The sequence below is a fragment of the Oncorhynchus tshawytscha genome, unplaced genomic scaffold (assembly GCF_018296145.1).
Source record: "Oncorhynchus tshawytscha isolate Ot180627B unplaced genomic scaffold, Otsh_v2.0 Un_contig_3359_pilon_pilon, whole genome shotgun sequence".
In the NCBI taxonomy this organism is placed as follows: Eukaryota; Metazoa; Chordata; class Actinopteri; order Salmoniformes; family Salmonidae; genus Oncorhynchus; species Oncorhynchus tshawytscha.
In genome coordinates, this window is record NW_024609482.1 from 102,501 (window position 1) to 115,000 (window position 12,500).

Below are 12,500 nucleotides of genomic sequence, written 5' to 3' on the forward strand. Positions count from 1 at the left end.
GAGAGACAGAGAGAGGGAGAGAGAGAGAGACAGAGAGAGAGACAGAGAGAGACAGAGAGAGAGAGAGAGAGAAACAGAAAGTCAGGGTTGAAAGTCACATCAAACCCACCACAGTTCACCAGTGCCAATAGGAAGGAAACACCAAACACCCGTGGGCTGGTTTCTCCCCTAAGACAACATTCAACCTTCACAACATCTGATACAAGGAAATATGGCACCATATTGTGTACGTGTTGACTTCCTGTACTGTGGCAACCTAAAAAAAAAAAAAAAAATAGAAGCCTGATAAATTGTCACAATTCATACTAACATCAGCATGTCCGAGTGACTCTATCTAGTGTTAGTCTCAGCTATAGAGTCTAACTGTATCTAGTGTGTAGTGTTACGTTCCCCAGATTATGTGTTGTAGATTGTGTATTTTGCATGTGTTTATTTCAGGAAATGGCTTCCTGAAATCCCTCAAGCAGCTGATTGGTCGACTCCATGGCTAATTGGAGAGCTGACCCCGCCCCCTCGTCAAGACGCAGCTGTCTCCAATTACCCATTCCTTCTGACGCTATATAACAGCCAGTGTTCTGTTCAGGAGGAGATCTTTTTTTGTAGAGGATTTGCTAGAGAGATTTTGCTGGGAGTTCATTGCTGAGAGTTCATTGCTGAGAGTTCATTGCTGAGAGTTCATTGCTGAGAGTTGATTGCTGAGAGTTGGTATGTTTTGTGAGTTTGTTGTTCAGATAGAACTTATTTGATGTCCTTTGTCTCTTAGTTTGTTTGTGAAATGGTTTAATATTCTGTTTCATTTGTTCCCAGGGGGGAAGGGGAAGGCACCTAGGGAGTGCTTAGGCAAGAGGCCCGCGGGCATACATATACCCGTAGCATATTCGCTGTCTAGGCACACTAGGTAAGACCTGGGCGGACCACCCCTTGTATTTTGGTTAGGGCACCAGGTGGTGCTAAATTAGGTAAGTAGTGGGTAGGCAGGTAAAATAGGAGAGGGGGGGGCTTTGAGATTTACTTTCTTTGCTTTGGTTCCGTCCAGCCCCTTTTCCCCATATTACCGTGTAAAGGAATAAAGTCCTTGTAAACGGTACCACATTCTGCCTGTTGTCATTCTTACTTGCACCTACAGTCCATACCTTTTTCGCTTCACGGAGAGTTTAGTTGTAGCAGGGTGTTGCGTTCCCTCTTCATAGAGGCGTGCGTAACACTGGTAATATAGGGTTGAATACCTGAACAGTCTCACTGTCTGGTAATATAGGGTTGAATACCTGAACAGTCTCACTGTCTGGTAATATAGGGTTGAATACCTGAACAGTCTCACTGTCTGGTAATATAGAGTTGAATACCGGAACATTCACACTGTCTGGTAATATAGGGTTGAATACCTGAACAGTCTCACTGTCTGGTAATATAGGGTTGAATACCTGAACAGTCTCACTGTCTGGTAATATAGGGTTGAATACCTGAACAGTCTCACTGTCTGGTAATATAGGGTTGAATACCTGAACAGTCTCACTGTCTGGTAATATAGGGTTGAATACCTGAACAGTCTCACTGTCTGGTAATATAGAGTTGAATACCTGAACAGTCTCACTGTCTGGTAATATAGGGTTGAATACCTGAACAGTCTCACTGTCTGGTAATATAGGGTTGAATACCTGAACAGTCTCACTGTCTGGTAATATAGGGTTGAATACCTGAACAGTCTCACTGTCTGGTAATATAGGGTTGAATACCTGAACAGTCTCACTGTCTGGTAATATAGGGTTGAATACCTGAACAGTCTCACTGTCTGGTAATATAGGGTTGAATACCTGAACACTCAGTCACTGTCTGGTAATATAGGGTTGAATACCTGAACACTCAGTCACTGTCTGGTAATATAGAGTTGAATACCAGAACACTCAGTCACTGTCTGGTAATATAGAGTTGATGGGCTCTAGACTGTAGTAACTACAGCTGGGCTCTAGACTGTAGTAACTACAGCTGGGTATATCCTGGGCTCTAGACTGTAGTAACTACAGCTGGGTATATCATGGGCTCTAGACTGTAGCAACTAAAGCTGGGCTCTAGACTGTAGTAACTACAGCTGGGTATATCCTGGGCTCTAGACTGTAGTAACTACAGCTGGGCTCTAGACTGTAGTAACTACAGCTGGGCTCTAGACTGTAGTAACTACAGCTGGATATATCCTGGGCTCTAGACTGTAGTAACTACAGCTGGGTATATCCTGGGCACTAGACTGTAGTAACTACAGCTGGGTATATCATGGGCTCTAGACTGTAGTAACTACAGCTGGGTATATCCTGGGCACTAGACTGTAGTAACTACAGCTGGGTATATCATGGGCTCTAGACTGTAGTAACTACAGCTGGGTATATCATGGGCTCTAGACTGTAGTAACTACAGCTGGGTATATCATGGGCTCTAGACTGTAGTAACTACAGCTGGGCTCTAGACTGTAGTAACTACACCTGGGTATATCATGGGCTCTAGACTGTAGTAACTACAGCTGGGTATATACTGGGCTCTAGACTGTAGTAACTACAGCTGGGCTCTAGACTGTAGTAACTACAGCTGGATATATCCTGGGCTCTAGACTGTAGTAACTACAGCTGGGTATATCCTGGGCACTAGACTGTAGTAACTACAGCTGGGTATATCCTGGGCTCTAGACTGTAGTAACTACAGCTGGGCTCTAGACTGTAGTAACTACAGCTGGGCTCTAGACTGTAGTAACTACAGCTGGGTATATCCTGGGCTCTAGACTGTAGTAACTACAGCTGGGCTCTAGAATGTAGTAACTACAGCTGGGCTCTAGACTGTAGTAACTACAGCTGGGTATATCCTGGGCTCTAGACTGTAGTAACTACAGCTGGGCTCTAGAATGTAGTAACTACAGCTGGGCTCTAGAATGTAGTAACTACAGCTGGGCTCTAGACTGTAGTAACTACAGCTGGGCTCTAGACTGTAGTAACTACAGCTGGGCTCTAGACTGTAGTAACTACAGCTGGGCTCTAGACTGTAGTAACTACAGCTGGGCTCTAGACTGTAGTAACTACAGCTGGGCTCTAGACTGTAGTAACTACAGCTGGGTATATCTTGGGCTCTAGACTGTAGTAACTACAGCTGGGCTCTAGACTGTAGTAACTACAGCTGGGTATATCATGGGCTCTAGACTGTAGTAACTACAGCTGGGTATATCATGGGCTCTAGACTGTAGTAACTACAGCTGGGCTCTAGACTGTAGTAACTACAGCTGGGCTCTAGACTGTAGTAACTACAGCAGGGCTCTAGACTGTAGTAACTACAGCAGGGCTCTAGACTGTAGTAACTACAGCAGGGCTCTAGACTGTAGTAACTACAGCAGGGCTCTAGACTGTAGTAACTACAGCAGGGCTCTAGACTGTAGTAACTACAGCAGGGCTCTAGACTGTAGTAACTACAGCTGGGCTCTAGACTGTAGTAACTACAGCTGGGCTCTAGGCTGTAGTAACTACACCTGGGAATATCCTGGGCTCTAGGCTGTAGCAACTAAAGCTGGGCTCTAGACTGTAGCAACTACAGCTGGGTATATCCTGGGCTCTAGACTGTAGTAACTACAGCTGGGTATATCCTGGGCTCTAGACTGTAGCAACTAAAGCTGGGCTCTAGACTGTAGCAACTACAGCTGGGTATATCCTGGGCTCTAGGCTGTAGTAACTACAGCTGGGTATATACTGGGCTCTAGACTGTAGTAACTACAGCTGGGTATATCCTGGGCTCTAGACTGTAGTAACTACAGCTGGGCTCTAGACTGTAGTAACTACAGCTGGGTATATCCTGGGCTCTAGGCTGTAGTAACTACAGCTGGGTATATCATGGGCTCTAGACTGTAGTAACTACAGCTGGGTATATCCTGGGCTCTAGACTGTAGTAACTACAGCTGGGTATATATTGGGCTCTAGACTGTAGTAACTATACCTGGGTATATCCTGGGCTCTAGGCTGTAGTAACTACAGCTGGGTATATATTGGGCTCTAGACTGTAGTAACTACAGCTGGGCTCTAGGCTGTAGTAACTACAGCTGGGTATATCCTGGGCTCTAGGCTGTAGTAACTACAGCTGGGCTCTAGACTGTAGTAACTACAGCTGGGTATATCCTGGGCTCTAGACTGTAGTAACTACAGCTGGGCTCTAGACTGTAGTAACTACAGCTGGGCTCTAGACTGTAGTAACTACAGCTGGGTATATCCTGGGCTCTAGACTGTAGTAACTACAGCTGGGTATATCCTGGGCTCTAGACTGTAGTAACTACAGCTGGGTATATCTTGGGCTCTAGACTGTAGTAACTACAGCTGGGTATATCCTGGGCTCTAGACTGTAGTAACTACAGCTGGGCTCTAGACTGTAGTAACTACAGCTGGGCTCTAGACTGTAGTAACTACAGCTGGGCTCTAGACTGTAGTAACTACAGCTGGGCTCTAGACTGTAGTAACTACAGCTGGGCTCTAGACTGTAGTAACTACAGCTGGGCTCTAGACTGTAGTAACTACAGCTGGGTATATCTTGGGCTCTAGACTGTAGTAACTACAGCTGGGTATATCCTGGGCTCTAGACTGTAGTAACTACAGCTGGGTATATCCTGGGCTCTAGACTGTAGTAACTACAGCTGGGTATATCTTGGGCTCTAGACTGTAGTAACTACAGCTGGGCTCTAGACTGTAGTAACTACAGCTGGGTATATCCTGGGCTCTAGACTGTAGTGACTACAGCTGGGCTCTAGACTGTAGTAACTACAGCTGGGTATATCTTGGGCTCTAGACTGTAGTAACTACAGCTGGGCTCTAGACTGTAGTAACTACAGCTGGGCTCTAGACTGTAGTAACTACAGCTGGGCTCTAGACTGTAGTAACTACAGATAGGCTCTAGACTGTAGTAACTACAGTTAGGTATATCCTGGGCTCTAGACTGTAGTAACTACAGCTGGGTATATCCTGGGCTCTAGACTGTAGTAACTACAGCTGGGCTCTAGACTGTAGTGACTACACCTGGGTATATCATGGGCTCTAGACTGTAGTAACTACAGCTGGGTATATCCTGGGCTCTAGACTGTAGTAACTACAGCTGGGTATATCTTGGGCTCTAGGCTGTAGTAACTACAGCTGGGTATATCCTGGGCTCTAGACTGTAGCAACTAAAGCTGGGCTCTAGACTGTAGCAACTACAGCTGGGCTCTAGACTGTAGTAACAGGGAACCGCCACCAGGTGCCAGTGCAGGTGTGTGGAAGGCCTATAGTGGATTTCTCCAGTACAGTGTTGCTGCTCATAGGTACGAGAGGGTAAACTAACTCGTGACTTGGAGATTTTGTTTGGGGTTTAAAAACCCAATGGGGATGAAGCTAGCAAAACAGTAGAACATATTCTGACATGCTGATATTATTCTAGTTAATACATGTTTCAGTGGGACTGCTTCAGATGCCAGAGACACGGGTCGCTGCCTACCAGACAGGATTCCAGAACCCATATCACACTGCACTGTAGTCCAAACCCATATCATACTGCACTGTATTCAGAACCCATATCATACTGCACTGTATTCAGAACCCATATCATACTGCACTGTAGTCCAAACCCATATCATAATGCACTGTATTCAGAACCCATATCATACTGCACTGTATTCAGAACCCATATCATACTGCACTGTAGTCCAAACCCACATCATACTGCACTGTATTCAGAACCCATATCATACTGCACTGTATTCAGAACCCATATCATACTGCACTGTAGTCCAAACCCATATCATAATGCACTGTATTCAGAACCCATATCATACTGCACTGTAGTCCAAACCCACATCATACTGCACTGTATTCAGAACCCATATCATACTGCACTGTATTCAGAACCCATATCATATCATACTGCACTGTATTCAGAACCCATATCATAATGCACTGTATTCAGAACCCATATCATAATGCACTGTATTCAGAACCCATATCATACTGCACTGTATTCAGAACCCATATCATATCATACTGCACTGTAGTCCAAACCCATATCATACTGCACTGTATTCAGAACCCATATCATACTGCACTGTAGTCCAAACCCACATCATACTGCACTGTATTCAGAACCCATATCATACTGCACTGTAGTCCAAACCCATATCATATCATACTGCACTGTAGTCCAAACCCACATCATACTGCACTGTATTCAGAACCCATATCATACTGCACTGTATTCAGAACCCATATCATACTGCACTGTATTCAGAACCCATATCATACTGCACTGTATTCAGAACCCATATCATACTGCACTGTATTCAGAACCCATATCATACTGCGCTGTATTTAGAACCCATATCATACTGCGCTGTATTCAGAACTCATATCATACTGCACTGTATTCCATGATATGATATGAGTTCTGAATACAGTGCAGTATGATATGGGTTCTGAATACAGTGCAGTATGATATGGGTTCTAAATACAGCGCAGTATGATATGAGTTCTGAATACAGTGCAGTATGATATGGGTTCTGAATACAGTGCAGTATGATATGAGTTCTGAATACAGTGCAGTATGATATGGGTTCTAAATACAGTGCAGTATGATATGAGTTCTGAATACAGCGCAGTATGATATGGGTTCTAAATACAGCGCAGTATGATATGGGTTCTGAATACAGTGCAGTATGATATGGGTTCTGAATACAGCGCAGTATGATATGAGTTCTGAATACAGTGCAGTATGATATGGGTTCTGAATACAGTGCAGTATGATATGGGTTCTAAATACAGCGCAGTATGATATGAGTTCTGAATACAGTGCAGTATGATATGGGTTCTGAATACAGTGCAGTATGATATGGGTTCTGAATACAGTGCAGTATGATATGGGTTCTGAATACAGTGCAGTATGATATGGGTTCTGAATACAGTGCAGTATGATATGGGTTCTGAATACAGTGCAGTATGAATGGGTTCTGAATACAGTGCAGTATGATATGGGTTCTGAATACAGTGCAGTATGATATGGGTTCTGAATACAGTGCAGTATGATATGGGTTCTGAATACAGTGCAGTATGATATGGGTTCTGAATACAGTGCAGTATGATATGGGTTCTGAATCCAGTGCAGTATGATATGGGTTCTGAATCCAGTGCAGTATGATATGGGTTCTGAATCCAGTGCAGTATGATATGGGTTCTGAATACAGTGCAGTATGATATGGGTTCTGAATACAGTGCAGTATGATATGGGTTCTGAATACAGTGCAGTATGATATGGGTTCTGAATACAGTGCAGTATGATATGGGTTCTGAATACAGTGCAGTATGATATGGGTTCTGAATACAGTGCAGTATGATATGGGTTCTGAATACAGTGCAGTATGATATGGGTTCTGAATACAGTGCAGTATGATATGGGTTCTGAATACAGTGCAGTATGATATGGGTTCTGAATACAGTGCAGTATGATATGGGTTCTGAATACAGTGCAGTATGATATGAGTTCTGAATACAGTGCAGTATGAATGGGTTCTGAATACAGTGCAGTATGAATGGGTTCTGAATACAGTGCAGTATGATATGGGTTCTGAATACAGTGCAGTATGATATGGGTTCTGAATACAGTGCAGTATGATATGGGTTCTGAATACAGTGCAGTATGATATGGGTTCTGAATCCAGCGCAGTATGATATGGGTTCTGAATACAGCGCAGTATGATATGGGTTCTGAATACAGCGCAGTATGATATGGGTTCTGAATACAGCGCAGTATGATATGGGTTCTGAATACAGTGCAGTATGATATGGGTTCTGAATACAGTGCAGTATGAATGGGTTCTGAATACAGTGCAGTATGAATGGGTTCTGAATACAGTGCAGTATGAATGGGTTCTGAATACAGTGCAGTATGAATGGGTTCTGAATACAGTGCAGTATGATATGGGTTCTGAATACAGTGCAGTATGATATGGGTTCTGAATACAGTGCAGTATGATATGGGTTCTGAATACAGTGCAGTATGATATGGGTTCTGAATACAGTGCAGTATGATATGGGTTCTGAATACAGTGCAGTATGATATGGGTTCTGAATACAGTGCAGTATCTAATGAGACACCATGCCATGTTCTTTGTGAAGCAGTTAGATTGAAGGTGTTCCCACCACTACTGGTTTCTTTAGGGTGTTGGTACTGTAATGTAACTGGCCTATAGATATATCTGATATAAAGTTATCGTCTGAGAAAAACATTCCCTAGAGACCAGATACTTGTGGTGAATGTGTCAGAGACACGTGTCGACTCTGACTGTAGCTGTCAGGGACCAAATGACGCACTTAAGGAGTTGGGGCGGTTTCTACAGCGCTGCCACACACACACAAACAATTACACACACACACAAACCCACACACAATCACATACACAGCGTTTTGTGCTGTTATGTAAGTGGTTTCACAGTGATGCAATACAAGGCTTGAACACAACACAGGCTAGCGTTATAAACAGACAAAGCATATTGCAGGAACACAGGGAACACAGGGAACACAGGGAACACAGGCTAGCATTATAAACAGACAAAGCATATTGCAGGAACACAGGGAACACAGGCTAGCATTATAAACAGACAAAGCATATTGCAGGAACACAGGGAACACAGGGAACACAGGCTAGCATTATAAACAGACAAAGCATATTGCAGGAACACAGGCTAGCGTTATAAACAGACAAAGCGTATCGCAGGAACACAGGGAACACAGGGAACACAGGCTAGCATTATAAACAGACAAAGCGTATCGCAGGAACACAGGGAACACAGGCTAGCATTATAAACAGACAAAGCGGAACGCAGGAACACAGGGAACACAGGGAACACAGGCTAGCATTATAAACAGACAAAGCATCGCAGGAACACAGGGAACACAGGGCATTATAAACGTAACGCAGGAACACAGGGAACACAGGGAACACAGGCTAGCATTATAAACAGACAAAGCGTATCGCAGGAACACAGGGAACACAGGGAACACAGGCTAGCATTATAAACAGACAAAGCATATTGCAGGAACACAGGGAACACAGGGAACACAGGCTAGCATTATAAACAGACAAAGCATATTGCAGGAACACAGGCTAGCGTTATAAACAGACAAAGCGTATCGCAGGAACACAGGGAACACAGGGAACACAGGCTAGCATTATAAACAGACAAAGCGTATTGCAGGAACACAGGGAACACAGGAACACAGGCTAGCGTTATAAACAGACAAAGCGTATTGCAGGAACACAGGGAACACAGGCTAGCATTATAAACAGACAAAGCATATTGCAGGAACACAGGGAACACAGGGAACACAGGCTAGCATTATAAACAGACAAAGCATATTGCAGGAACACAGGCAGCGTTATAAACAGACAAAGCGTATCGCAGGAACACAGGGAACACAGGGAACACAGGCTAGCATTATAAACAGACAAAGCGTATTGCAGGAACACAGGGAACACAGGCTAGCATTATAAACAGACAAAGCGTATTGCAGGAACACAGGGAACACAGGGAACACAGGCTAGCATTATAAACAGACAAAGCGTATCGCAGGAACACAGGGAACACAGGCTAGCATTATAAACAGACAAAGCGTAACGCAGGAACACAGGGAACACAGGGAACACAGGCTAGCATTATAAACAGACAAAGCAGGAACACAGGAACACAGGGAACACAGGCTAGCATTATAAACAGACAAAGCATATTGCAGGAACACAGGGAACACAGGGAACACAGGCTAGCATTATAAACAGACAAAGCATATTGCAGGAACACAGGCTGCGTTATAAACAGACAAAGCGTACGCAGGAACACAGGGAACACAGGGAACACAGGCTAGCATTATAAACAGACAAAGCGTATCGCAGGAACACAGGGAACACAGGAACACAGGCTAGCGTTATAAACAGACAAAGCGTATCGCAGGAACACAGGGAACACAGGCTAGCATTATAAACAGACAAAGCATATTGCAGGAACACAGGGAACACAGGGAACACAGGCTAGCATTATAAACAGACAAAGCATATTGCAGGAACACAGGGAACACAGGGAACACAGGCTAGCGTTATAAACAGACAAAGCGTATCGCAGGAACACAGGGAACACAGGGAACACAGGCTAGCATTATAAACAGACAAAGCGTATCGCAGGAACACAGGGAACACAGGCTAGCATTATAAACAGACAAAGCGTAACGCAGGAACACAGGGAACACAGGGAACACAGGCTAGCATTATAAACAGACAAAGCGTATCGCAGGAACACAGGGAACACAGGCTAGCATTATAAACAGACAAAGCGTAACGCAGGAACACAGGGAACACAGGGAACACAGGCTAGCATTATAAACAGACAAAGCGTATCGCAGGAACACAGGGAACACAGGGAACACAGGCTAGCATTATAAACAGACAAAGCATATTGCAGGAACACAGGGAACACAGGGAACACAGGCTAGCATTATAAACAGACAAAGCATATTGCAGGAACACAGGCTAGCGTTATAAACAGACAAAGCGTATCGCAGGAACACAGGGAACACAGGGAACACAGGCTAGCATTATAAACAGACAAAGCGTATCGCAGGAACACAGGGAACACAGGCAACACAGGCTAGCGTTATAAACAGACAAAGCGTATCGCAGGAACACAGGGAACACAGGCAACACAGGCTAGCGTTATAAACAGACAAAGCGTATCGCAGGAACACAGGCAACACAGGCTGACAGAAACAACACATTACAGGGCTGTAATACAGGTTTCACAATACATAAAGAGGTGAAAGGTCAAACAGACTGGAGGAATGACACACAACACTACACTGGGTTATTGGTCCGTTACAAGACATTATAAATCCTTGTAGGACTTTCACTGTTACAAGCCTTGAGGGAATTAGCAACCATTTCTCAGAACTCAACAACTTCATTTTGTACACAAACCCAATGTGAAAGGCCTCTACCTACACCTCTATAAACTGGGGAGGTGTCGGGGGGAGTAGGGTGCATACCTGCGAATATTCGAAAACATTTAAGTTTGTGCATCAGCCAATTAATATAGTTGACGTAGTGGCACGTGATAAAACGCTACACGTTAGCTGTTCCCATTAGATAACCTGGCACATTTAGCTGGCAGTGGTTATTTCCGGCAACAAATTCCGCATCAGCCTATCAAAGACCTTTATATCCACCAACCAATGTTAGTATTTGGTAGCATCTTTAAATTGTTTAACTTGGGTCAAATTTTTGGGTAGCTTTCCAAGGATGAACCAGACTTGTGGAGGCCTACAATTGTTTCTGAGGTCTTGGCTGATTTCTTTTGATTTTCCCATGATGTCAAGCAAAGAGGTACTGAGTTTGAAGGGAGGCCTTGAAATACATCCACAGGTTCATCTCCAATTGACTCAAATGATGTCAATTAGCCTATCAGAAGCTTCTAAAGCCATGACATCATTTTCTGGAATTTTCCAAGCTGTTTAAAGGCACAGTCAACTTAGTGTATGTAAACTTCTGACCCACTGGAATTGTGATACAGTGAATTATAAATGAGATAATCTGTCTGTAAACAATTGTTGGAAAAATGACTTGCGTCATGCACAAAGTAGATGTCCTAACCGACTTTCCAAAACTATAATTTGTTAGAAACCTCTTTGGGATAGGGGGCAGTATTATCACGTCCGTATGAAAAGCGTGCCCAAAGTAAACTGCCTGCTACTCAGGCCCAGAAGCTATGATATTTATATTATTAGTAGATTTGGATAGAAAACACTCTGACGTTTCTAAAACTGTTTGAATAATGTCTGTGAGTATAACAGAACTGATTTGGCAGGCGAAACCCGAAGCACAATGTGTGGGAGCTCAATGTGTTTTCCATTAAGTTTCTAATGAAAATCCCTTTTTAATAGAAATATGCTTGCAGTTCCTCTGGCTTCCACTAGATGTCAACAATCTTTAGAAATTGGTTGATGTTTTTCCATCGAGAAATGAAGAAGTATTCCTTTCCTTTTTTGTGTCGCACCTGCCTGGTTGAAATATGATGTTCATGTGTTTGTATGCGGGACGCTGTCCTCAGATAATCGCATGGTTTCGTCGTAAAGCCTTTGTGAAATCTGACACTGCGGCTGGATTAACAAGAAGTTAAGCTGTGTTTTGATGTGTAACACGTATGTTTAATTCATTTTTATTACGATTATTTCTGTTTTTGAATTTGGCACGCTGCAATTTCACTGGGATGTTGTCAAATCAATCCCGTTACCGGGATCCGAGAGGGAACGGAGGTGAAGGGATCCCTAAGAGGTTTTAATTAACAAGACATTTGTGGAGTGGTTGAAAAAAAACAAGTTTTAATGACTCCAACCTAAGTGTATGTAAACTTCCCACTTCAACTGTACATGTGGCTGTAGTTTAGGGGCTCTTCATGTTGGCTAAACAACAAATGATGTAAGAAGTGA

At 43.6% G+C, this 12,500-nt stretch overlaps 1 pseudogene; it reads right to left on the minus strand.

Moving 5' to 3' along the window:
• Window positions 1–12,500, minus strand: part of LOC121844951 — a 73,122-nt pseudogene that overhangs the window by 27,233 nt on the left and 33,389 nt on the right.